This window comes from Bos taurus, chromosome 8 (genome assembly GCF_002263795.3).
Source record: "Bos taurus isolate L1 Dominette 01449 registration number 42190680 breed Hereford chromosome 8, ARS-UCD2.0, whole genome shotgun sequence".
Taxonomy (NCBI): domain Eukaryota; kingdom Metazoa; phylum Chordata; class Mammalia; order Artiodactyla; family Bovidae; genus Bos; species Bos taurus.
Window position 1 is genome coordinate 23,706,134 of NC_037335.1, and position 23,757 is coordinate 23,729,890.

The 23,757-nt window shown below is 39.9% G+C and overlaps 1 protein-coding gene across 3 annotated transcripts in view; it reads right to left on the reverse strand.

Annotated features, from left to right (window-relative positions):
• The window catches only part of FOCAD (focadhesin), a 302,741-nt gene extending 283,682 nt beyond the window's left edge, over positions 1–19,059 (reverse strand). The window contains exon 1 of one of the 3 annotated variants that reach the window (XM_005209890.5): positions 19,020–19,059. The gene's annotated coding sequence lies outside the window, so the exon portion shown is untranslated. Of the gene's footprint in view, positions 1–941; positions 2,719–10,563 lie in introns of those variants that run through there. The other 2 variants (XM_024995511.2, XM_024995512.2) reach the window with 2 other exon arrangements.
• Positions 19,060–23,757: the final 4,698 nt, after the last annotated feature.

Sequence of the window (23,757 nt, forward strand, 5' to 3'; positions counted from 1 at the left end):
AATAAACAATAATCTCAATAACATAAGCAAAACAGAATTTTGTTACCTCTTTTTTAAACAAAAAAACGAAAGTCAAGGTTGTATCATAATATGTAACTCAGGAAGAAAAAAAAAAAAAACCCTCAGCTAATGGAGTCAAAGCTCAACAGAGCTTTCTGATGATCTGATCTAACTCAAGAAAGCCAAGTCTAGAATATTGAGAGAAGCAGAGGTTATTAGCTTATCACAGAATATACTTACCCAAATGTCAAGAGTGACAGAGCTAAACTGAAGGAAATGTGGGACTACACTCTCTGATCCAGACCTGAATGACAGAATTCCAAAATGCTCTAAGGACCAGACCAACAGCTGGTTAGGCTAATAACATCATGGCAATGAAGAAGTTAAGCCATCCAGAAAGAGGACTTTTGTCTTCAGGAGGAGGTGGGCCAACGGAGTAAAAAGAGAACTGCTTTTATCAAAATTGTCTAAGTATCAGTGACAAATACCTAAGCTTATAAAAGACAGTCCTAATTTTTGGTACAATGGTTTAGAGAACAAGTAAGTTTTTTAAATCTACAGTAACAAAAAAAAAAAAAAACAAAAAAAAATAAATAAAAAATAAATCTACAGTAACTTTATCTTTCCTAAAAATGGCCAGAAGGCAGTTTCAAAGCCACTACCCAAGCTGCAATATAGATTTGATACCATCCTTGATTTGCTATCTTTGGGCTACAAATTGCAAGTGTCTTTCATCTGCTAGAGATTTTTATTTCAAGGTTAATCACAACCACTTGGCCTTTCAAGGTATCAAAACATCATATTCTCTCAGGGAATTTCAAGAAAGAGTACAAATGTTTGTTTAGCATTGGCAGCGTAGCCTGTGTCCTACTTTATTTTTAATCTCAATGTCCCTTGGGCATTTTATACATTAAAGAAAACAATTATATATTACTTCTTACCATGACATTCTTTACTCAGAGGGAACTAGTCACATTTTGCTCCATAAACCATGTGTGACAAAAAAGAACGTTTGATTTGAAAAGATTTCTCTCCAACCTGTCATTGTGCTTTTTTTGTCTGCCTGAATCTAAACCAGAAAGAGAATTTTTAATGAGGGCTTTAAGTTCCAGGTGAATCAAAGCATTTGTCTGACTTAACCAATTATTGAGTTAGCTGCCAGAGTATTTTAGCCATGTAAGAACACTTTCAAAACAATAAATCAGTTGCACTCTAGCAGTAATAAAGAAGCAGAAGATAGATAAAACACCTTAGGTTTTCAACTTTCTCATTTCTTTCTCTAGCATACAAAACACAAAACCATACACCACACAAAAGTCTTTAGTGTCAAACTTCAAATAAAAGGTACAATCTGAAAAACAGGAGAAAAATGTATCTGTAGTTGACCCTTGAACAATGCAGGGGTTAGGGATGCCAACCCCTGCACAACTGAAAATCTATACAACATCATAATCTGTCCTTCAAAGCAGTGGTTCCTCATCCACCAATTCAACTTACCTTGGATCATGTAGTACTGCAGTAATGCATTTACTGAAAAAAATCTGTTTACAAGTGGACCCGTGTTGTTCATGGGTCAACTGTATTTATATTCACGATAGCTATGGGAGCTCAGCAGAAGGACTATGCAAGGTAGTTTGCAGGGGGCATTATTCAATGGTCACAGAGAAAGACTTGATTTTGAACTGTTTTTTGGTGGTTTTTTTTTTGGCCATACCATGCTGCATGTGGGATCTTAGTTCCCTAACCAGCGATGGAACACATGTCCCCTGCAGGAGAAACAAGGAGTCTTAATCACTGAATCACCAGGGAAGTCCATGACTTTGAACTCTCTTGACTATCAAATTTCTATATAGCAAAGATTCAGAGTAGCAACGTAGGTGGTAGTCAGGGCTACAGACAGTACCTTCTGGAAACTGGTCTATAGAAACAAAGTCATCATCAGATTGAGAGAAAGCAAATTGCATTCACATTAATGGGATCCTATTTCAGAGATACAAAATCTAGGCCTTTTTTTCTTTATCAAGCTATTTCAATTATTAGTTATCCATTTACTTAGCTTCTTCCTTTCACACTTTAAGCTACAGAACTCAACTCCTGCTGTATGGCCCAGTTCCTAACAGACCATGGACTGGTACTGGCCCGCAGCCCAGGTGTTGGGGACCCCTAATATAGTGGACCTGGGAGCATCTGCCTTCTGTCACTAGAGAAACAATGACTGAGCAACTCAGTAAAAAGGTACTCATCCTAGCAGTTAATGTAAGAAGAAAGGTTTCGTGACTTCCAACCCAGTGTTTCCCTGGACCATCGGTAACATGAGGCACAGCCAGCACACTCCACATTCTTGCATCAAGTCCCAGGAATTTTAAGATCTGTAATTCAAGTGCTGAGCAAAGTTAGGTGACTATGGGTTCTGATGATCTCACCGGCTGCAATTTACTAAAATACATCAAATTGCAATCAGATTCCTGCCTTTACAATTTAGTTTCTTCTCAGTCCCATCACATGTTACTTACTCATAGATTTTGAAATAAGTCTAAAATAAGATCAAAGGCAGGAAATTCCAAGTTAGAACTGATTACTGTCCAGGAGAACCAAGCATGAAAGTAGGAAACAAAACCACCGACTTGAATAATGTCTGATTTGTTACATTTTCTTCAATTATTCTTGGATTATTTTTTCTAAAGTGTCTTTTATGTGCATATATATGACAAATACATAATGACATAAATTAAAAAACAGTATTAGTAATTTTTGAAATTGAAAGACTGATTTAAATCTAGAATTTTTTTACAGTATCCAATCTAAGTCTTCAAAGAAGTCTTCAAATTACGTCCTTTATGATGATTATTTTCTCTAATATTACAATTTTAAAATACTTTTGTTTCATCAAAAGAACAATTACTCAAATTGTTCACTATGTTTTTAAATAAATATTTTATGTTGATACAAAATAAACTTTACTGTATATTTTTTATAAAATTGATGCCCATTTTAAAGACCTTGCTACTGCTACTGCTGCTAAGTCACTTCAGTCGTGTCCGATTCTGTGCGACCCCAGATACGGCAGCCCACCAGGCTCCCCCGTCCCTGGGATTCTCCAGGCGGGAACACTGGAGTGGGTTGCCATTGCCTTCTCCAATGCATGAAAGTGAAAAGTGAAAGTGAAGTCGCTCAGTCATGTCCGACTCTTCGAAACCCCATGGACTGCAGCCTAGCAGGCTCCTCCATCCATGGGATTTTCCAGGCAAGAGTACTGGAGACCTTACTGACCAATAAATGTCTAATCTTCATAGGTAAAATCTCCAAATTCATCACATTACTTCAAATACCAGTTAACTAAAATTTAATCAAACACCAAAGAATGCATTTTATACATATTTGATTTGTATTCTTCCTCTAATAAAATTACTCAAATTTTGCACACTGGTCTTCTAAAATAATTTACTTCTTAGCAAATATTAATTTGGCACAAACTGAAGTACACCAATGTCCCTCCAGGGGAAAAAAAAGGAGGAAATCATAAGTAAAACAAGAATACCTAAATGCTGATACTAAATGGGTACATTAGAATTCATAATACTATTCTATGTTTATATATGTTTGAAATTTTCTGAATAAGCTTTAAAAAAAAAAAAAAACCCATGTGTGTGGCTCTCACTAGGGACCAGGCAATATTCTCAGTACTTCACATTTATTACCTCATTTAATCCTCAAAATAACCCTATGAAATAGGCACTCATTGTACAGAGGAAGAAACTGAAGCACAGAAGACAGATAACTTTCCCAAGGTCATACAATAAGCTGAAATTCAAATCCAGGTAGCCTGGTTATGTATGTGCATAGAAAAACTTGGAAAATATAAATTACAATGCTTTTTAATTTTGCTTATTCCTATTTTCTAATTTTTCACAAGAATATGTCTTTCGTAATTTGAATAAAGTTCAAAAATTATGAAAACTTTTATTCAAATACTTATACATTCTTTAGAAACAGAGGATGTGACTTTCTAAAACCTACATCACTACAAGCGTAGAAATCTATCATTAACAGATGTGATTAAATGAACAGTACTAAATTAGGAAACTTTTAGACATGATAAAAGATTACTTTGTTAGCCATTTACCAATGTCCTATGGAAAGAGTAATGTTGAAAAGGGATCAATATAATTTAACTAGATTCAATTAACTTTAGACCATTTAAAAATCTTCCTTCATCTTCAGAGAAAAATACAACCATTATTATCTTCCTATTTTAGACTCCTGGGAAATTTTACACCAAAATAAGAACTCTCACTCTAGAAAAGAATTATGTAGACTGATGACGAGTTAAATGGAAACATTTTTCCTGATTACTGCAAACTGGCCAAACTCATTTATTTTTCATGAGAAGCAAATTATCAAATTCATGTAAAATGGAATAGAGTTATTTTAACTTGCACTCTTAGTACTGAAGAAAGTTGAAGATCAAATGAGCCGAGGAGTTTTACAAGAAGATAGTAAATCTTCCTGCTGTTAACTAACTCAGTGTAGCCCAAGCTGGAGAACACATCTATATTCCAGACCTGAATAGACACAATCACAAAAACAACATCATCACCACACTGTTCGAAGAACCACTTTGAAAATTTCCAGTGAATAAGATGAATGGGGCACTGTGAAGTAATGTCATATATTCTTTTGCAAACCCTAAGACAATCCATAGTGAAGATGAGAAAACATCTTTAGTTTGATTATACTTAAGTCTTACATACCTCTGTCTCCATGAAGAGTAACATGACACAGAGAGAAAAATGCACGGAGTTAGGAGTTGGGAAGCAGGAAAAACAGACTGGATGTAAAACCTAACTCCACCACTAGGTTTTAAAAAATTAGGTTAACCACTTACTACCTGGAGCCTGATTCCTCATTGAGTAAATCTGAGGACACCTGCCTCACAAGATGATACAAAGAACAATAAGAAGTGAGTCTGAAAGCCAAGAGGATGTTGACACAGTAGGTATGTATTCTAAAAATGTGTTTCTTCCCTCCCTTGATACAATGTGGGACAGTCAAGTGAGGTAAAGGATGGAGAAGAATTTAAGTTTTAGGTATAAGTTCAGTTCAGTTCAGTCACTCAGTCGTGTCCAACTCTTTGCAACCCCATGAATCGCAGCACGCCAGGCCTCCCTGTCCATCACCAACTCCCGGAGTTCACTCAGACTCACGTCCATTGAATCAGTGATGCTATCCAGCCATCTCATCCTCTGTCGTCCCCTTCTCCTCCTGCCCCCAATCCCTCCCAGCATCAGAGTCTTTTCCAATGAGTCAACTCTTCGCATGAGGTGGCCAAAGTACTGGAGCTTCAGCTTTAGCATCATTCCTTCCAAAGAAATCCCAGGGCTGATCTTCAGAATGGACTGGTTGGATCTCCTTGCAGTCCAAGGGACTCTCAAGAGTCTTCTCCAACACCACAGTTCAAAAGCATCAGTTCTTCGGTGCTCAGCTTTCTTCACAGTCCAACTCTCGCATCCATACATGACCAATGGGAAAACCATAGCCTTGACTAGACGGACCTTTGTTGGCAAAGTAATGTCTCTGCGTTTCAATATGTTATCTAGGTTGGTCATAACTTTTCTTCCAAGGAGTAAGTGTCTTTTAATTTCATGGCTGCAGTCACCATCTGCAGTGATAAGTTAGGCATCTCTAATCAAAGACTAGGGTGGGATCTTATATGTAAGTCAAAAGCTAGAGAAATAAGACACCAGCCCTCAGGTTAGGAAATGCATGAGATTCCATTCAAAATATAGTTGACTTCTAACTCACCTGCTGAAAGCCTTTCAACAGCATCCCATTGCACTTTGTAATAAAATTCAAACTCCAAACCATGGCCAAAAGGTCCTACATGATCTGGTCTCACAACTCTCCCTCAATCAAGGGGCTTCAGCCACAACAACCTCCAGTTTGCTCTGTGGACCCCCTAAGTTCTTTCTGTGTGCAGGTCTAGAGCCCTTAGGTCCCTCATCAAGTGTTCGTGCCCTTGCTGTTCAAACAGCTGACTCCTCTCACCTTTCACATCTTCTCTTGAGACTCCACAGCCCACCCAGCCCCTACCCCCAGGAACCCACTACCATATCCTTCATTGCTTTCATCACAATCTCAAAGGATCATCATATACTTATTTCTGCTGACTCTCTCTCACCCTCCCCCACCAGTAAAATGCAAACTCTTGAGGGCAGGGACCTGGTCTCTTTTTGACCAGGATACCCCAGCATATAACAAGTTATCTGCTCAATACAGATCCACTGAACAAACACAAAGCACGACACGGGTTTTGGAACACCATGTTGGATGAAACAGCTCCTACGTGCCACACATCCACCAAACACTCTAAGTAACTAATCCCATTGGATCATCACAACCACTCTGAGTTAGGTATTATTAATTCCATTTCCTGTATGAGAAAATAAGAGCTCAGAGAGGAAGTAACTTGCCTGAGGTTATACAGTGATATTAATAGCCAGGATTTATTGAGAATTTTACCACGTGCCAGGCAGGCACAGTTGAAGCTCTTTATGTGTGTTCTCTCACCCAATATTCAAAACAACTCCATGACATGACTACTATTATTATCCTCATTTTCATATGAAAAACCATGTGAGGCAAAGAGAGGTCAAAATTAATTGCCTAATTAAGTAAGAAGCAGAGCATGGATATGAACTGTGCAGCCTATGAATCTAAGCAAAGTTTACATTCTTAACCACTCCTCTATAAAGTAGAGTTGACACAGAGTTTTTAAAAAGTTAAAATAATCCATTAAAGCAATTCACTCAGAACCAGGCACATAACCAACACTTTCTAAATGTTAACTATTATGAATCTTAGTCTAAATCCAATACTTTGTTTCTTTTTTTTTTTTTTTCTATTATATCTTGCTGCATCCCAAGGAATCAAGCAAATCTTAAAAAGAACAACCTAGGTTTGGACATAGTGTTAGATCAGATTCCCAAAGCAGCTCATCAGCATCCACAAATAGCTCTGTCTCTTAGTGTATATTGCAACCCTAAAAATATATAAAGCCTGATGCATGAAAGTTACATATGAAAGGGGTGCTCCATGCCATGCACAAAACACAAAATTATCAATCTAAACTTAACCTTTATCCTGTGGCACCATTACCAGCAACACATCTATCTACCACATTTGTGTATGTTCTGAGATTTTATACTTGTATTTTATCATTGACCATTCATTCCAAGTTCAATGAGCATCTATCAAAAGCTAAAGATTGCCACTTTGGTCATGGCAACTGGTATCAATCTTTAGTAAATCTAGCTTCTTGTCATTGCTAGTAACACTTTCACATTTACATTTTCCATCTTTTTAAACAGTAAATATTCACTGCAATAGATGAAAGCAATTATTTGCCCAAATGGTTACTCAAACATTACCACCCAAACACAGATGGCTACACTGCTGCAGATGACTGCTTGCCTGGCAGGCAGCTCCACCAGGTGACAGTTCAAGATGCAGCTCAACAAAGCAGGGCAATTTCCACGTGGATGTGTTCACGTGTAAAAACAGACAGGAGCTTGAAATAACAGTGGAATGTTCTGGAAGTAGTGTTCAGAACCAGGAAGATCAAGAGGAAGGCACTGATATGTTCTCAGTTCCTGCAGCTGCCTCAGAAAACAGAGCTTGACCTCCAACTGGCAGTGCACTTGATGCAAGGAGAGCACAATGATACGGTGCACAGAGGCCATGCTAGAGCTAGGCCTGTTTCTCATGACCCTTTCCGCTCTGAGAGGACTGTCACCAATCCTCAGGCTGTAGATGTCGTCTAGTTCTGAAGGGGCTAGCTCCATCTCTGTAGCAGCGGCACCTGCTCAGACGCAAGCGAAGAAGAATCTCAAGCAGGAAGGACTCCTCACTGACCAAGCCCGCTGCGTTCTTCTCCTGCACCTCCAAGTTTCTTGGGAGAAACAGCTGAGCCCTGTTCACCGCCTGCCAAGTCTGGCAGGTACTAAGCAGTTAATATACGTTTTTGAGTTATTGTCTTTAGTATAGCATCTAATACACAATAGACTCAAAAATATGTTCAAATCAGAATTCTACTGTTTATTTTGTTTTCAGATCAACTTTCCAAAACAGAAAGTGAGAAACAGAGAAGAATCTATATCCACATCTTTCTCACCCATGAAGACTCATGAAACAGACCAAAATAAATTTAAAAGAAGGAAGCCTCACGTGCTGCAGTCCATGGGGTTGCAAAGAGTCAGACATGACTGAGTGACTGAACTGAACTAAACTGAAAAGTAAAAAGAAAAATTGTAAACAACTTTATTTTCAAATTAATACAGTAACCAGATCCAGTTATCAACACATTTAGGGTTTGAAAATAAGTAGTTCTTTTTAAGATGGACTCCTTTTTACCAGCTTTTTTAAGCTGAGAAAATAACTTTTATATAGATAGGATAAAGATGAACTTCAGCCAAGCCCAAATCCCAAATCAGCAGAATCCAAATTAGTGAGATCTTATCATGCTGTTATTTATTTTGGTACTTTTTTTTTTTTTACAAAAATCAAATAAAAGGTCAAAGAACACATGTCAACATAAGACTGGTTCTTTACTGTTTCCAGCTAAATCTAATAGTGATGGGAAATGGGTCTTTGTTACTTGAATACATCATAAGTTTTACATGAATGCTTCAGCTGACAGCTATTATTTATCATAGCTATATTCTTAATCTTCTATGTATTACAACCCTTTAAAAGCTCATGGTATCACCTCTGTGTATTTCCCACTGGGGTAAAAGGCATTTTTAAACACATAATTACCCAATGAAGTAACATTTACCAATTTTCCATTACACAGCTAGCAGTATTCATGGCTGTTTTACTTGTGGGGTTCTTAATAATCTGATATTAGTTAACCTTCACAAGCATCCTGGGCAGATGATCATTAGTAAATCCTTTCACATTAGTAAGAGACATCAAGCAGTATATTCAAGAATCAGAAGAGGATTCAGCAAAGTAATGCTAATATCCAGTTGGCACAGTATAGTGTGTAGAATGTCTTTCAGATAAAGTCAAGAACTTTATGTAAAGAAAGAAGAAGGATGAAGAGGAGGTGGAGGAGGGGGGAAGAGAAGGAACATTAGCTCCTCATGAGAATAATTTTTAACTTCACCAATTTTAAAACCAATACATACAATTTTCACATGTACAGGGTTCAGTGGAACTTCTCAATGCTGTGTTGGAAATAAATGACTGACTAGAAAAATGACAGTGAATTGGCAACTCACAATAAAGTCAGCACTCAGAGCTTCATTTCAACTTCAAAATCTACTTCTGCCTCTCAGTCCAAATGCAAACCCTATTTATGAAACTGCTCCCAACCTGTCTTACCTCCAAACCGATATCCATGGGTCCTCAAAGGCCAGACCAGCTGGGAAGCAAAGCCACAGCAGTAAGGGAGGATCAGCATCGTTCCCAGGACCACAAGCCTCTCCCCACTCTCCAGCCCACTGTTCTCAATTCCATAGGGAACTTAGCACAGTAAAGTTGAAAGTCTGGGGCAGGTCAACAACTAAAACCCAGTCTATAAAAGTGGGCTGTCAGGGTACTCACTGAGCATTTGGCCTTAGCGTTTGGCACTTCTTGGCAATATCCCAAAGCATGGCACATGTGCTTCAAATTCTAGCCACCTCCCAATTCAAAAGTGTAAAACTACAAAAGGCTTTAAATTGGCATCTTTTTATTTATTTTTTAATTAAAGGATAATTGCTTTACAGAATTTTGTTGTTTTCCGTCAAACCTCAACATGAATCAGCCATAGGTATACATATGTCCACTCTCTTTTGAACTTTCCTCCCATCTCCCTCCCCAGCCCACCCCTCTGTGTTGATACAGAGCCCCTGTTTGAGTTTCCTGAGACATACAGCAAATTCCCATTGTAAAGCCAGCATCTTTTGTGCAAAGTCATTCATTAATTGCTCTAAAAGGTAAGCTAAATAATATGTAGATAAAGTATTGATTAGTAATGTGAAACAGTTACAAAGAGTTTTAACAATATATAGATATGCTTATGGCAAAGTAAAAATACTGAGAGAAATTTTTATACACAATCATGAACACAACCAAGTTTAAACTACAGATATAAAGACAAGACTAAGGGGGAAAAGTGAATATGCAAAAATGTTAAGTTCATTTCTAGTTAACAAGTTGATGACTGATTACATACTATTCCTCTTCTGATATTTGCTGCATTTAACTTTCCCCTCCTACAATGGGCATACATTACTTTTGTATATTAAATAAAAATTATCACTTCTCTTCAAATAAAAAATCAATTTTTTTAGTCTCAATTAAAAAAAAAGTAGTAATCTTACTTATTCACTTGGCACCATGGTCTTTTATCACTGTCTAAAGAGGCAGTTTCACCACAGCACACACCAAGATAAAAAGCCTTACTTGATCCAATTACACCACTTATTAAGAGCTATTTAATGAGAAAGTCACACCTTGGAGTTATTAGATGCTATAATGGTCCTGCAGTGTTCCAAACAACTAAGCTAACAGAATTACCTTTGATTCTAAATCGTTTGCCAGGAGATTAATCCATCTGGTCCCTGAAAAAAATTAAGTGTTCTTCCAGTGTGTTCAACTTCCTCCAATCTCATTTTAATCAAGGATGTCGGCCTCTGTTGACAGAGGTATTTTTTAATAGATTTACTGAAGTATAATGGATATACAAAGAAATCACATATTTAATGTGTACAGTTTGATGACTCTGGACATGTGCAAACACCCGTGATGCATCACCACAATCAACGTAACAGACATATGCAACACCTTCCAAAGTTCCCTTGTGTCCTTTTTTTTTTTTTTTCCACTTTTTGGTGTACACAATATTGTACTTTAACAACTGGCATCAGGCTGTACAGCAGATCTTTAAAACTTATTTATCTAGCATAACTGAAACTTTATAAAGGATAGCTATTTAGAATTTCTTAAATTACAGTACAAAGAGTTTGATTTTTCCTTTAATTTTCCCAAAATGCAGATAGCATATAATACCTAAAAAAATTGTTGTCATCAATAGATATATTTTTAGGAGGTCTTTACATGTTTTGGCATCTGCCAAAGAATCAAGAAATGTCTTTCTGACATAGTAACATTTGGAAAAAGACCTAGAGGAAACAATGAGCATTCCAGACAGAAGGAATGCTAAGGGCAACAACCCTGAGATAGAAGCATGTGTGGCAAATTCAGGGAAGACCAAGGACACCAGTATGGTTGATACAGATGTGCAAGCTGGGAAGTGAGAAATGACAGAGAGGAGCGGGAGCCAGTGACAGAAGCCCCTACAGACACTGTGGGCTCTGGATGTTTCTGAGTGGGATAGATAGCCCTAGAGGCTTTGGGGCAGGGAGATGGCACACTTGACTGTCATTTTTAAAAGGTCATCTAACTCCTCTAGAGAACAGACCACAAGTGGGCAAGGATAAAAAAAAAGGGAGACCAGTTAGGAGGTTATGGCAATAATCCAGGAAAGAAACCATATGGCCATGGACAAAGAGAAGAGTAGTGGAGATGGTAAGAAGTCAGACTTCACACTTATTTTGACAGAATTTGCTAAGGGATTGGATGTGGAATGCAAGAACAGTGAAGGATGACTCCAAGGTTTCTGGTTCAGACAAGTGGAAGAAAAATGCAGTCACACAGTGAGATGCCAAAGACTGGAAGAGTCATTTGTTTGTTTTTGGCCACACAGCATGTAAGATCTAGTTCCCCTACCTGGGATCAAATCCATGCCCCCTGCATTGGAAGCATGGAGCCCCAACTGTTGGACTGCCTGGGACATTTCATTCGTTTTTGAAACAGGGCAACAATGCACAAGTATCCTCAATCCATGGGGTACAAAAAAGAGAAGGGGGCAACAGAGGATGAGATGGTGTGATGGCATCATCGACTTAATGGACATGAGTCTGAGCAAGCTCTGGGAGTTGGTGATGGACAGGGACAGCACTGATGTGCTGCAGTCCATGGGGTCACAAAGAGTTGGACACGACTTAGCAACTGAACAACAAATCTCTGGAAGGAGAGTCTACAGGACAAAAGGGTGCAGAGAGTACAAGCTTCATCTTTTTCTCAACTTTATTTGAAGCCAATCTTCACTATAACACAATTAATGTTAAATTTTGTATGCTTAGTTCTAGCTTCCCTGGTGGCTCTGAAGGTAAAGAATCCGCCTGCAATGCAGGAGACCTGGGTTGGATCCCTGGGTTGGGAAGATCCCCTGGAGAAGGGAATGGCAACCCACTTCAGTGTTCTTGCCTGGAGAATCCCCACGGACAGAGGAGCCTAGCAGGCTACAGTCCGTAGGGTCACAAAGAGTTGGACACGACTGAGCGACTAAGCACACAGCAAAGCTCTAGACTGGATTTGCATTTGATTCATACCCAATTCCAACGCTGCTGTCAGCACTTGCCCCCCTTTCCAAGCTCCAAAAGAACTCAGTGGCCTGTTAAACCCTAACTATTCTACACAGCTTAAAATCTCATAAACTGAAAAGAGAGAGATAGAAAGGAAGGAGGGGAAACAGGTAAATTAGTAGGTGGGTCGGTAGATAATCCTTACTATCCTGTTCCCCCAGCCTTCCTTGTCCACTCCATTTCATATCTCCTTCCAGAGTCGGACACGACTGAGCAACTTCACTTTCCAGGCTTTCTGTTAAATGTTTAATACATTCCACAGGCACTGTGAACAGGAGCAGATTTGGGATTCAGGGAGGGAGAAAGAGGTCAACTGGTTGCGAAGTGATACTGTAAACAGAAGTGTGAAGAAAATTCCAAGGTATTTATTTATTAAAAAAAAAAATAAAACCTTTAAAGATATGAAGTCACTTTGTTAATATTCAGTTGACTTGTGAAAGCACCACTGTCACTGCTGTTGCTGACAATATGGTAGGAGATCAAGGGAAAACGGACCAGTTAGAAGGCTATCATGCTGTCACTTCAGTCATGTCCAACTAAAGTGGACAAAGTTGGTAATCCAACTTTATGACCCCATGGACTGTAGTCTGCCAGGCTTCTCTGTCAATGGCATTCTCCAGGCAAGAATACTGGAGTGGCTTGCCATGCCCTCCTCCAGGGGATCTTCCTGACACAGGTATCAAACCCACGTCTCCTCTGTCTCCTACACTGCCAGTAGATTCTTGACCACTGAGCCACTGGGGAAGTCCTTAAAAAGCTATGGTAGCTCGCAAAAAATGGCCCCAAATTCTTCCCAATTTGGTATGCACATTTCTTTACAAAGTGACTTAGCTGCTCCTCTCATAAGTAGGCTACTTCTCCATCCCCTTGGCTTTGGGCTGTCTTTGTGACTACTTTGAGCAACAGTGGGAGAAGTAAAGTGGGAATTCTTAGTCTACCTCTCAGAAGGCCATGTAGCTTCCTCTTGCTCTCTTGGCTCTATTAGACCAAGCATGGGACAGGTTACTGGACCAGATGTAGCAGAGATAAGCCATTCCAGCTGATGCCTCCAAACCTACGGTTGCCATTAACCCACCAGCAAAAAAAGCTCCCCCCACACCTAGCCGCCCCAAGCCTAATCCAAATTGCCAACCCCAGAATCATAAACTAATAAAAGATTGTGGCTTTAAGCCACCAAATTCCAACAGTGAGTGGTAACAAATAACTGATACAGAGACTATCACAACATCAAGAACATACACAATGGAGGCTTACACTAGGGTGGGAGCAGTGGATGGTGAAAAGTACTCAGATTCTAGCCATATTTTGAAGGGACAGACAATAGGCTTTCCTAGTAGTTTACAAGTGGATTGTGAGCAAAAGAGAAGAATCAGGGCTGACACCCAAGTTTCTGGCCCAAGTAATGGAAAAGATAAAATTTCCATGATCTGAGATGAGGAAGACCACAGGTGATGTAGGTGTAGGAAGAAAATCAGGAGCTGTATTTGAGATTTCTATTTAGTCATCCAAGTAGAAATGCTAAGTAGGCATCTAGATACACAGAGTCTAGAGTTCAAAAGAAGAGGTGTACAGGACTTCCCTGTGGTCTAGTGGTTAAAAATCCACCTGCCAATGTAGGAGACACAGGTTCGATCCCTGGTCTGGGAAGATTCCACATACTGTGTAGCAATTAAGCCCGAGAACCACAACTACTGAAGCCCATATGCCTAGAGCCTGTGCTCCGCAACACAAGAAGCCACTGCAATGAAAAGCCTGCACACTGCAATTACAGAGTAGCCCCTACTCGCTGCAACTAGAGAAAGCCTGCACACAAGACCCAGAACATTCAAAAATAAAATTTTAAAAATATAGTGTCAATTTGTAAAATCCCATCTATGTAAATCATTTAAAAAGATTAATAGGTCCAGGCTACATATATATGTGTATACACACACACACACACACAGAGAGACGTATATATATATATAAACTGGGAGTTAATAGGGTATTGCACGTGAGCATGCATGCTCAGTCACTTCAGTCATGTCCGACCCTATGAACTGTAGCCCACCAAGCTCCTCTATCCATAGGATTCTCCAGGCAAGAATACTGAAATGGGTTACCATGCCCTCCTCCAGGGGATCTCCCCGACCCAGGGATCAAACCTGAGTCTTCAGCATCTCCTGCATTGCAGGTGGATTCTTTACCACTAGGCCATGGGGAGAAGCCTAATAGGGTATTATTAGTATGTAAAGACTGAATGGGGGGCAGGGCACATTTTTCAAAAGAAAAAAAATGAAAAGAAAAAGACAATGATATGATTAAAGGACTGTGAGGACTGAGCCGAGGAGCTCTCCTATTTGAGAGGTGAGGGCAATAAGAAAGAACCAATAAAGGTGTTGAAAAGGTTCAGAGGGGCAGGAGGAAAACCAGGAATTGTAGCATCTTTGATAATAAAGGAAGAGAATGTTTCAAGCAGCAGAAAGTGATCAACTAGGGAACTACGTGACAGGAAATGGTAACCATGTGACAGGATACAGGGGGTGGCTCATGCTATGGTGCAAATCATTTTACAGTTTCGACATGTATCAAATCAACCTGCTGTACCTTAAACTCACACAATGTTATATGTCAATCATATGTCAATAAAGTTGGGGGCAAAATGACGATCAGTCATGTAAAAGATGTGAGTTAAAAACAGACCTTTGGACTTAGTGCTGCAGTCCATGGGGTCACAAAGAGTTGGACACGACTGAGTGACTGAACTGGACTGAACTGAGGGAGAAAGTCTGATGAAAGTGAGTTTAATAAAGAATGGGGGGAAGTAATTGGACACATGAGTGTAAGTCTTGCCATAAAGGAAAATAGTGTGGTGGCATAAGGAGGAAATGGGGTCAGGAAAGAGTAATTATTTTAAGGTAGGAGAAGGAACAGCATATTTAGATACTGAAGGGAACAATCCAGTAATGAGGGAAAATGTGATCTTGCAGGAGAGAGATGCTGGAGCCAAATCTTGGAGTAGGTGAAAGAAATCTTCATGCAGGCGTGCAGAGTTCTCCTTAGAAACACAACCTTATTTCCCAAGACTCTCAGTCCCAAAATAACTGGAGGGAAATCAGAGGTAAATGTAGGTACGCCCACCTCTCACACCCATGGCAACTGTCATTAGTATCAAGGCATTTTTCATACCTCCCAGATGAGAATCAACCTAAAAATGCTCAACATAACCTTCCAGGCATTCCAATAAAATGAGAGTCGTCACATGTAATGAAAAGTGCAGCTGACCCTTAACAACCTGGGGGTTAGGGGTGCTGACCCTCCCTGCAGTGAAAAACTCACACATGACTCTACAGTGGGCCCTCCGTAGCTACAGTTCTGCATCCATGGATCCAACCAACCAGAAAACCTTCTGACAGAACTATAGTTCAACATTCACAATTACAACATTTGTTGAACACACTTACCAACCAAATTAGCAGTTACTCATCTGACCCAAAAGATTAGAGGATATACTCTAATACACTGGAAAGAACTGAATTCTTCAGTTTAGAAGGTTGAATGAAACACTGGTTCACAGTAAGTGAAATTATGGATTTTAAAATAAATAATAACAAACTATGCAATTTGAATTCTCAGCTTCCTTGGGTCTGAAGAAATATTTTCCCTTCATGAACAACGGAAAATTTTACAGTATTTAATGTCACAGCTTTTGATATATTTTCAAAATACATAAAACTAAAGTAACTCAGGCTAACTGAAGGTAATCCAATATTCCAATATAAATCAACAAAAATTTTAAATCCTAAATGCAGTATTATTACTTCCAATGGGGCTTAAAAAAATTATGAGGCCAGAACTACTTGGCAGACCCAACTTATAAGAACAACATTCAATCTATTGTTTGAAAAGTGGATGAGGTCTTCTGCATTGCTTGAAAACTCTGTTTCAAATAATTGAAATGGGAGAAAATTGACAAGTATCCCTTGTTCTATTAGCTTAGCAAATTTGTATCCTATCCTGTGGAAACAGTACACACAACTTCCATCCAATTTATCACTAATTGTGAATCAAAGATATATATTATACTTATAAAACTATACCATATTTTATTATATTACTCATCTTCAGACTTTTAAGAAATATAATACTTACAGATTTCACATTTCCTAAAGAAATATCTATTGCCAACTTGATTTAAATTATCACCCTAGGTTTCTTTTTCGAGATAACTGAGCTCATTGTTATAAACCAAGAAATATTATGACCAGGTTTTGCTACAGATCCAAAAATAATCCTGACACTACTATTTCCTTACATTTCTTCCAAATATAATTTCATTTTTCACTGTTTTTCTCCCCAAATTTTAATTTTTTTTCCTTCACACAGATATTTTAATATATAATCTGAATCCCTGAGTCTCCCCAAATTTTAAGCCAGAAGACTCCACTTGGATTTTTTCCCTCAGCTCCTGCATTTCTCCCCAGTCTTCCCATCTTGATCTGCTCCATTTCTAGAACTAGAAAAAATTTTTAAAGTTCTGTTTTCTTAAATTTTCCCAACCCCCAGTAGTGATATAGGGGTTTAATTTAATTCACTAAACGGTTTGTGAATAACAATCAAAAAGTATCACAAGGCTATGAATGTGTGTGTTAAGTCATTTTAGTCCATGTCCAACTCTTTGTGACACTATGGACGGTAGCCTGCCAGCCTCGTCTGTCCATGGGATTCTCCAGGCAAGAACACTGGAGTGGGTTGCCATGCCCTTCTCCAAGGCTATGAATATTATGCCTCAAAAGCAGGAAGACCAAATGGATTACTTAATAAGTACCATCAATAAATCAACAAATGAAAATCTATTGTTACATCTCTATTAGCATCTTTACTCTCAAACTGATGATGTGCTTACCTTTTGGTTATTAATTCTCAACTGTAAAGCAGCAATCAATTAAAATCCAGTAAATTTTAGGTTGGTAAAATAAATGTTAACATAGACATGATAGTGAAAGACATTAACCAGGTGATGACAACTACCAAATATTAACCAAGTAAGCAAATAACCAAGGCAGTGTTAGTTACCACTAACCTACTAAAGCAAGTAAAAATGCTTTGAAAATTGCATTCTTATCCAATGTTTTTATATCATACCTTTAAATGTAACATTTAAAATCTCCTGATTATTACATTTCAAAATTTAGATGAGTCATAGTGCTCTGAGTGCGGGAATTATATGTGAATCAAAATTGTAAACAGGCACTTGCTTGCTAGTCAAAAAGTCAATGTGTACAGATTCAGGAAGAGTAAAACATATAATCTTAAAATATATCCAGGGTTTTGTAAATGGTCACTTCCCAAATATTAACACAGTTCAGTAAACGTGCAATCTGCCCATCCTGTCCTTGAATGTCTCACTATTACTAAATATTTCTAATCCCATCCCTTCACTTTACAGATAGGTGCCTGAGACCTAGGTCTTTAGTGATACTTAGCAGGACTATGCCTCAGAGCTATAACGGTCTGAGGCTTACAGGAGGTAAAAGTAAGGAAAACTGAATGAGGTCCCAGAAGAGCTATATAGCTTATGATACAGGATCATAAGCTTCTGTGCCTAAATCTAGAACCTGAAATTGAATCATCAAATCTAGACAATAAAACTGGCTAATAAACTGGAAGAAAAAGACAGGGAATGACCGTTTTACTTTATGGCATAAGACCCTGACCACCAAGGAACCCACCGAAAAAGTGCTGAACAGATGAATGACTGATTGCAATGATACTTGATAGCATGACTTCATTGATTTCAGAAGCTCCAAATTCAGAAACTAAATTAAGGATATCATGCTGAAACTAAAACTGATAGAGAGTAAGGGGCAACACAACGGGCAAGTCTCCGTAAATCTCTGCATAGCTGTTGCTGACATTTCGAAACATACGTTCATACGTGTATGTGATATATATACAGAGATAACAGAAACATACTACTTCTTCAAGTAATTCCTGCAAGTGAGGACAGAGCCAGGAGACCTGAAAACAGGCCCTGCTCACCCACAAGCCCTTGCATTAAAGTAGACAGGATCTGAGTGAGTCACCGGGAATTAGGAGGAGACAGTCACTCCAGGACAAGGAGGGGAGGGCTAGAGTCCCTGTGCTGCCTTCAGACTAGGGAAAAGTGGGATGACTGCAACCTGCTGCAGGAAGGTATGCAAGGACCGCGCCGACCTGTTTCCGAATCAGGATCCCGCTGAGCCCCACCGCAGTCACCAGAGCCGGCCCCACCCAGGCATCCGGGAGCTCTCTAACGCCGAAGGCCTACTCCTTTGGGAATTCAGAACCCCAGCAGGACAGGACGAGGGCAATCGACAAGACATGTCCCCTTCCCGGCCGCCCAAACCACGACGCGGCCCTGCCACCACATGCTCTATTACCCCATCTCCCATTAAAGCTCCAGGCCCACCGGGCCTCAGCCTCCCTCCCAGCAAGCTGAGTCAGGCCATAGGCGAGTGCCATCGGGCGACCTCTGTGCAGGAGGCAGAGGCCCGCAGCCCGCCGCCTAACACCCGCAAAGCTTACCTCCCTTCTGCCACAAGCTCAGCCCCACGCCGGCTGCCTGACGTGGCCCGCCCCGCCGTCTCGAACGCCTGGGGGCGGTGACCATAGGGAGACAGCCAATGGCCTGCAGACCTCAAGGTCTTGCCCCGCCTCCTCCAACTTCGACCCGCCCGCCCCTGCTTAAGCGCAAGCGCGTTCAAAGCCAAGGCCGCGCACTGCGGCTGGAAGGCGGCGTGGGCGGCCAAGCGCTCAGCAGCAGTCCCTGAGCTGGAAGGGTGGTGCGCGCGAAGGCTGGCTGTGGGACTGCGCCGCAGTGGGGAGTTAGCCTAGGGAGAGGCGGATTAAAGGAACCCGCCTGGAGATACCACTGCAGCGTGTCCGGATGGTCCTACTGGCAGCATGCCCCTATGCAGCTTTTGGAGGTGCAAAAGCAGCTTCTTGGTATTGGGAGATTTTGTTTCCCGGGGGGAAAAACAGTACTGATAATTATAGGATTCAAAAATTTTAATGCAGACAGCAGACTTGCGGTTTCGTTTCTGGTAGTCGCTGCTTGGTTATCTTTACTTCACTTGGCCAACACAGAACATTGAGCTTCTTGGTGCTAGTCTGATATATCCACCTGTTGAGTAGTCCTACACGTCATCCTGTTGATTTAATCTGGCGAGAACTGGCACCAGGAATTGTTACTTTTATTGTTTTTATTTTTGCCTAATACCTACTGATTGTCCACTGGTGCATGAACACGCATTTTCATAAGAAGACTGTAAGGCACCTGGCACAATGGAACAGAAACTAAAAGAAGGAGCAGGAAAAAATGAAAAGGTTATGACAAAATGGAATTCTGATTGTGGATGACAAAAGTGGGAATTATATACAAGATAAAATAGTTAAGACAAGTTGCTCTACAGAACCTGCCTTATCCAACAGTTTCTAAACCCTGGATCACCTTTACAAGAATTTGGAGAGCCTGTATTTTTAAATACCAGTGCCTGGGCCCCTTTTCTAGAAAGTCTGCTTTAATAACTCTGCTGAGGAGCCTTGGCATTGGTATTTTTCTAAGTTTCCAAAGTTTTTGTAATGTGCTGACAAGAAGCTCTACTCATTTATAAGAAGGACTTGGTTTCCTATACTCCACTTCAGAAAAGTAATTATATACCACCAACCATCTTCCATTCTCTCACTAACCTATTATGCATTCATTCTGTAAGAATGTATCTAAATTAATTTTGAAACTACTTATATATTCAATCTCTGTATGTAACCCTTTGAGAGAAAGGAGCATTATAAGGTTTATAATTGCTTTTTTTATTTTATAGACTTTGATGATGTTCCCCTTCAATCTTAATAACTCCAAATAGCAATACAACAGCTCTTCTTTTAGGACTAGTTTAATTCTTTATAAAAATTCTTCCTCTATTCCCTTATTTCTTGAGATACATTAGTCAATATTACAGTTGAGCATTTAATTATGTAAATAGCACCTTTAAATGTATATCAACTCATTTAATCCAACTGTATGAAGCAGGTACTGTTATGACCTACATTTTATAAATAAGGAAACTTAGGCACAAGGAGTAAACATCTTAATCAAGAGGCAAAATTTGAATCCAGGTACTCTGGCTCTCAATAAGTAAATATACTACCTCTGTTATATAAAGACTTGCTTTAGGTGTGTGAGAGGAAATGCCCATTAGAAGAATGGTAATGAGTCTGTGATTTTTCACTTTTGACACTTCCCCTGGATTCTGGGCAGGACTGAAGGACTTTGGCTGTTAAACCAAGAACCCAGAATTGACTTGACAATTCTTGTGACAGATCTTGGGGTAGGCTGGAAGCCCGAGGGCTCACCCTCTTCTGGGATATACTCACCCTGCCTCTGGGTTTGACTCCTTCCATACATGACTGTAGTTCAGCAAGGATTGTTCTGTCTTTTAATTTATTTAATTTATTGCTATACCTGGCACTGTGCTAGACATGAGAGATACCAAGATGAAATACACAGTGAGAGACACAAGGAGCCAGCTCATCCTGGAGATTCATTTGGACAAGATGAGAGGTGTAGACTTTTAGAACCAGAAAGGATGTTAGAAGTTGCCTATGACAAGTTTTCACTGACAAGCGCGGAAATGAATAAGTAAATAAATGACAGTGTATCAAGTTTTCATAAAAATAAATTTATTCAGTGTAAAGGACTGTTCTTTTTGAGATTGTGTTTTGGTTTTTTTTTTCTCATAAAAATGTTCTCTCATAATAATTAGTAGGTTAAGTTTTTGGGAATTTTGTTTACTTTAATGACCTTGAAGTCCTGTCTTGATTCTCAAAAATTTTTGACGTTTTACTGATTTAGTTTGACTATCAGCTGATGGTGAAGGAAATTGAATAAAATTGCAAAGGGACAAAATGCAGTTCTCTTTCTACTGCATTCCCATTGAAATAGCCCATTTCATGAGCAGGGTTAGAAATGTTTAAAAATAGTCATGTCAATAACAAATTTAAGAAGAAATTAAGGTCAAGGTTAGACTACAAAGATTAGAACTGATTCTGATAGGCCAGCTGGTTGTTTGCCAGGAAGAGCAGTCTTCAGTCTGCTTAATTAATCAGATTATCTTGGTTTCCTTCTGAGCTGAAAGCAAAGAATGGGGCCTAAGGGAATACAGCTACTCTATGAAGTGACATTTTGATTGGGGTAAGACCTAGGAAAGATCAGCTTGACTGAGAGGGAACACGCATGTCTGATATAGATATGTGGAGTCTATATTCCCCACGAGTCAGCCTGGGGAGAATTTTTGAGAATCAACAGGGGGAGAGTGGACCCCTTTGAGAACCATGGGAGGAGAATCAATTTCGTTCATGTAACTTGCAGAGGGTGATCTAGACGTAATACCAGAAGCCCCAGCACAGATGGAAATTTCAATTGAAGGATTAAAGCAGACTACAAATCTGTATATTATTTTCTGGATAGGCTTAGATTATATATACAAATGAACTCTCTGCTTTTTAAATATTCAAGACAAACCACCATCTTGCAGAAGTAAGCAAGCAGACAGCGTTTCTCTGTTAAACTCCTTGTATTATGACCCCTGGAGTGCTGATAGTTAAGCAGTTAGTTCTCTATTGTACCAGACCCTTTAGATAAGTACCCTTTTTGAAGTCAGTATAGAAGGGCCTATTGACTTTAGCAACAACAAAAAAAGAAAGAGAGTAAGAAAAATCTGTCCACTCCCAAATCATTAACTGAACTGAAAAGAATATGCTAACAAAAAAGACACTGTAGTCTGAATCCTGTACTGTAAGAGAAGGTCATGTCCCCCACAGCATCAGGAGAGGCACATAGCCTTGAACTCAGGCCCCAGCATGCTGGGCTAGTGCAACACGCCCACGCATTCATCAGCAGGCAGGGAACTGGGAGGAGAAATTCAGAACTGAGTCACAGGGCTCCACTGTTGACACATAACAGAAAGTAGTCTTATTAGATTTAATTAGATGTGAGTAGATGGCTTCAATGGTTCCCCATTTCTTTTAGAGTAGAAGCCAAAGTCCCACAAAGGTCAACGAACTATATACATGGTTTGCTTCCCTGAATAATGCATCTCCATCCCCAACACACACACACACACACACACACACACCCTGTTAATCTTTGTCTTCTACACTCACCCCAACCCACTCCACTCCAGTCATCCTGCCCCCTTGCTGCTACAGGATCTTGGCACATACCCTCTCATATTTTCATGACTCATTCCAGTGAATCATTCAAGCCTTTGCTGAGAGGTCGGTTACCTTTTGGATAAGGACTACTCTCTTAGTCAAGGTCTCAGCAGGAAACAGATGGCACAATCAAATTAGGAAAATGGAGTAGCAGTTAATAAAGGGGCCATAAACAGAGGTGTGGGCATGGAATAAAGAGATCACAAGGAAGACTCAGGAACATTCAGTCCCCCAAAATCACCTCTGAGCCTAAATTAGGGCAAGAAGAAGGAGTAGTTATGAAACATGGAGAAGGCTGTGTACATAGGAGACTACCTGACAGGAACTGGGACCTTTGATCACAGAACACAGCCAGTCCACAGTGACCTGACAGGGAGAGGGCTCAGGAGTTATCACCTTGACTGCCATCATTCCCCTCTTTCTGTTCTCTGAAGCCAGGGAAGCCAAAGTTGCAGTTCATATGAGACCATCTCCTGTGGTACAGGAAAGAGGCAAAAAGAAGGTATCTCAGGACTTCCCTGGTGATCCATGCTTCCTCTGCAGGGGGCAAGGGGTCAATCCCTGGTCAGGGAACTAAGATCCCACATGCTGCATGCAAAACAAAAAGAAGATATCTTGCACATTTACCTTGATCACTTACAGTTCAGTTCAGTATAGTCGCTCAGTCGTGTACGACTCTGCAACCCCATGAACTGTAGTACACCAGGCCTCCCTGTCCATCACCAACTCCCAGAGTCCACCCAAATCCATGTCCATTGAGTTGGTGATGCCATCCAACCATCTCATCCTCTGTCATCGCCTTCTCCTCCTGCCCTCAATCCCTCCCAGCATCAGGGTCTTTTCAAATGAGACAGCTCTTTGCATCAGGTGGCCAAAGTATTGGAGTTTCAGCTTCAGCATCAGTCCTTCCAGTGAATATTCAGGACTGATTTCCTTCAGGATGGACTGGTTGGATCTCCTTGCAGTCCAAGGGACTCTCAAGAGTCTTCTCCAACAGTGCTCAGCTTTCTTTATAGTCCAACTCTCAAATCCATACATGACCACTGGAAAA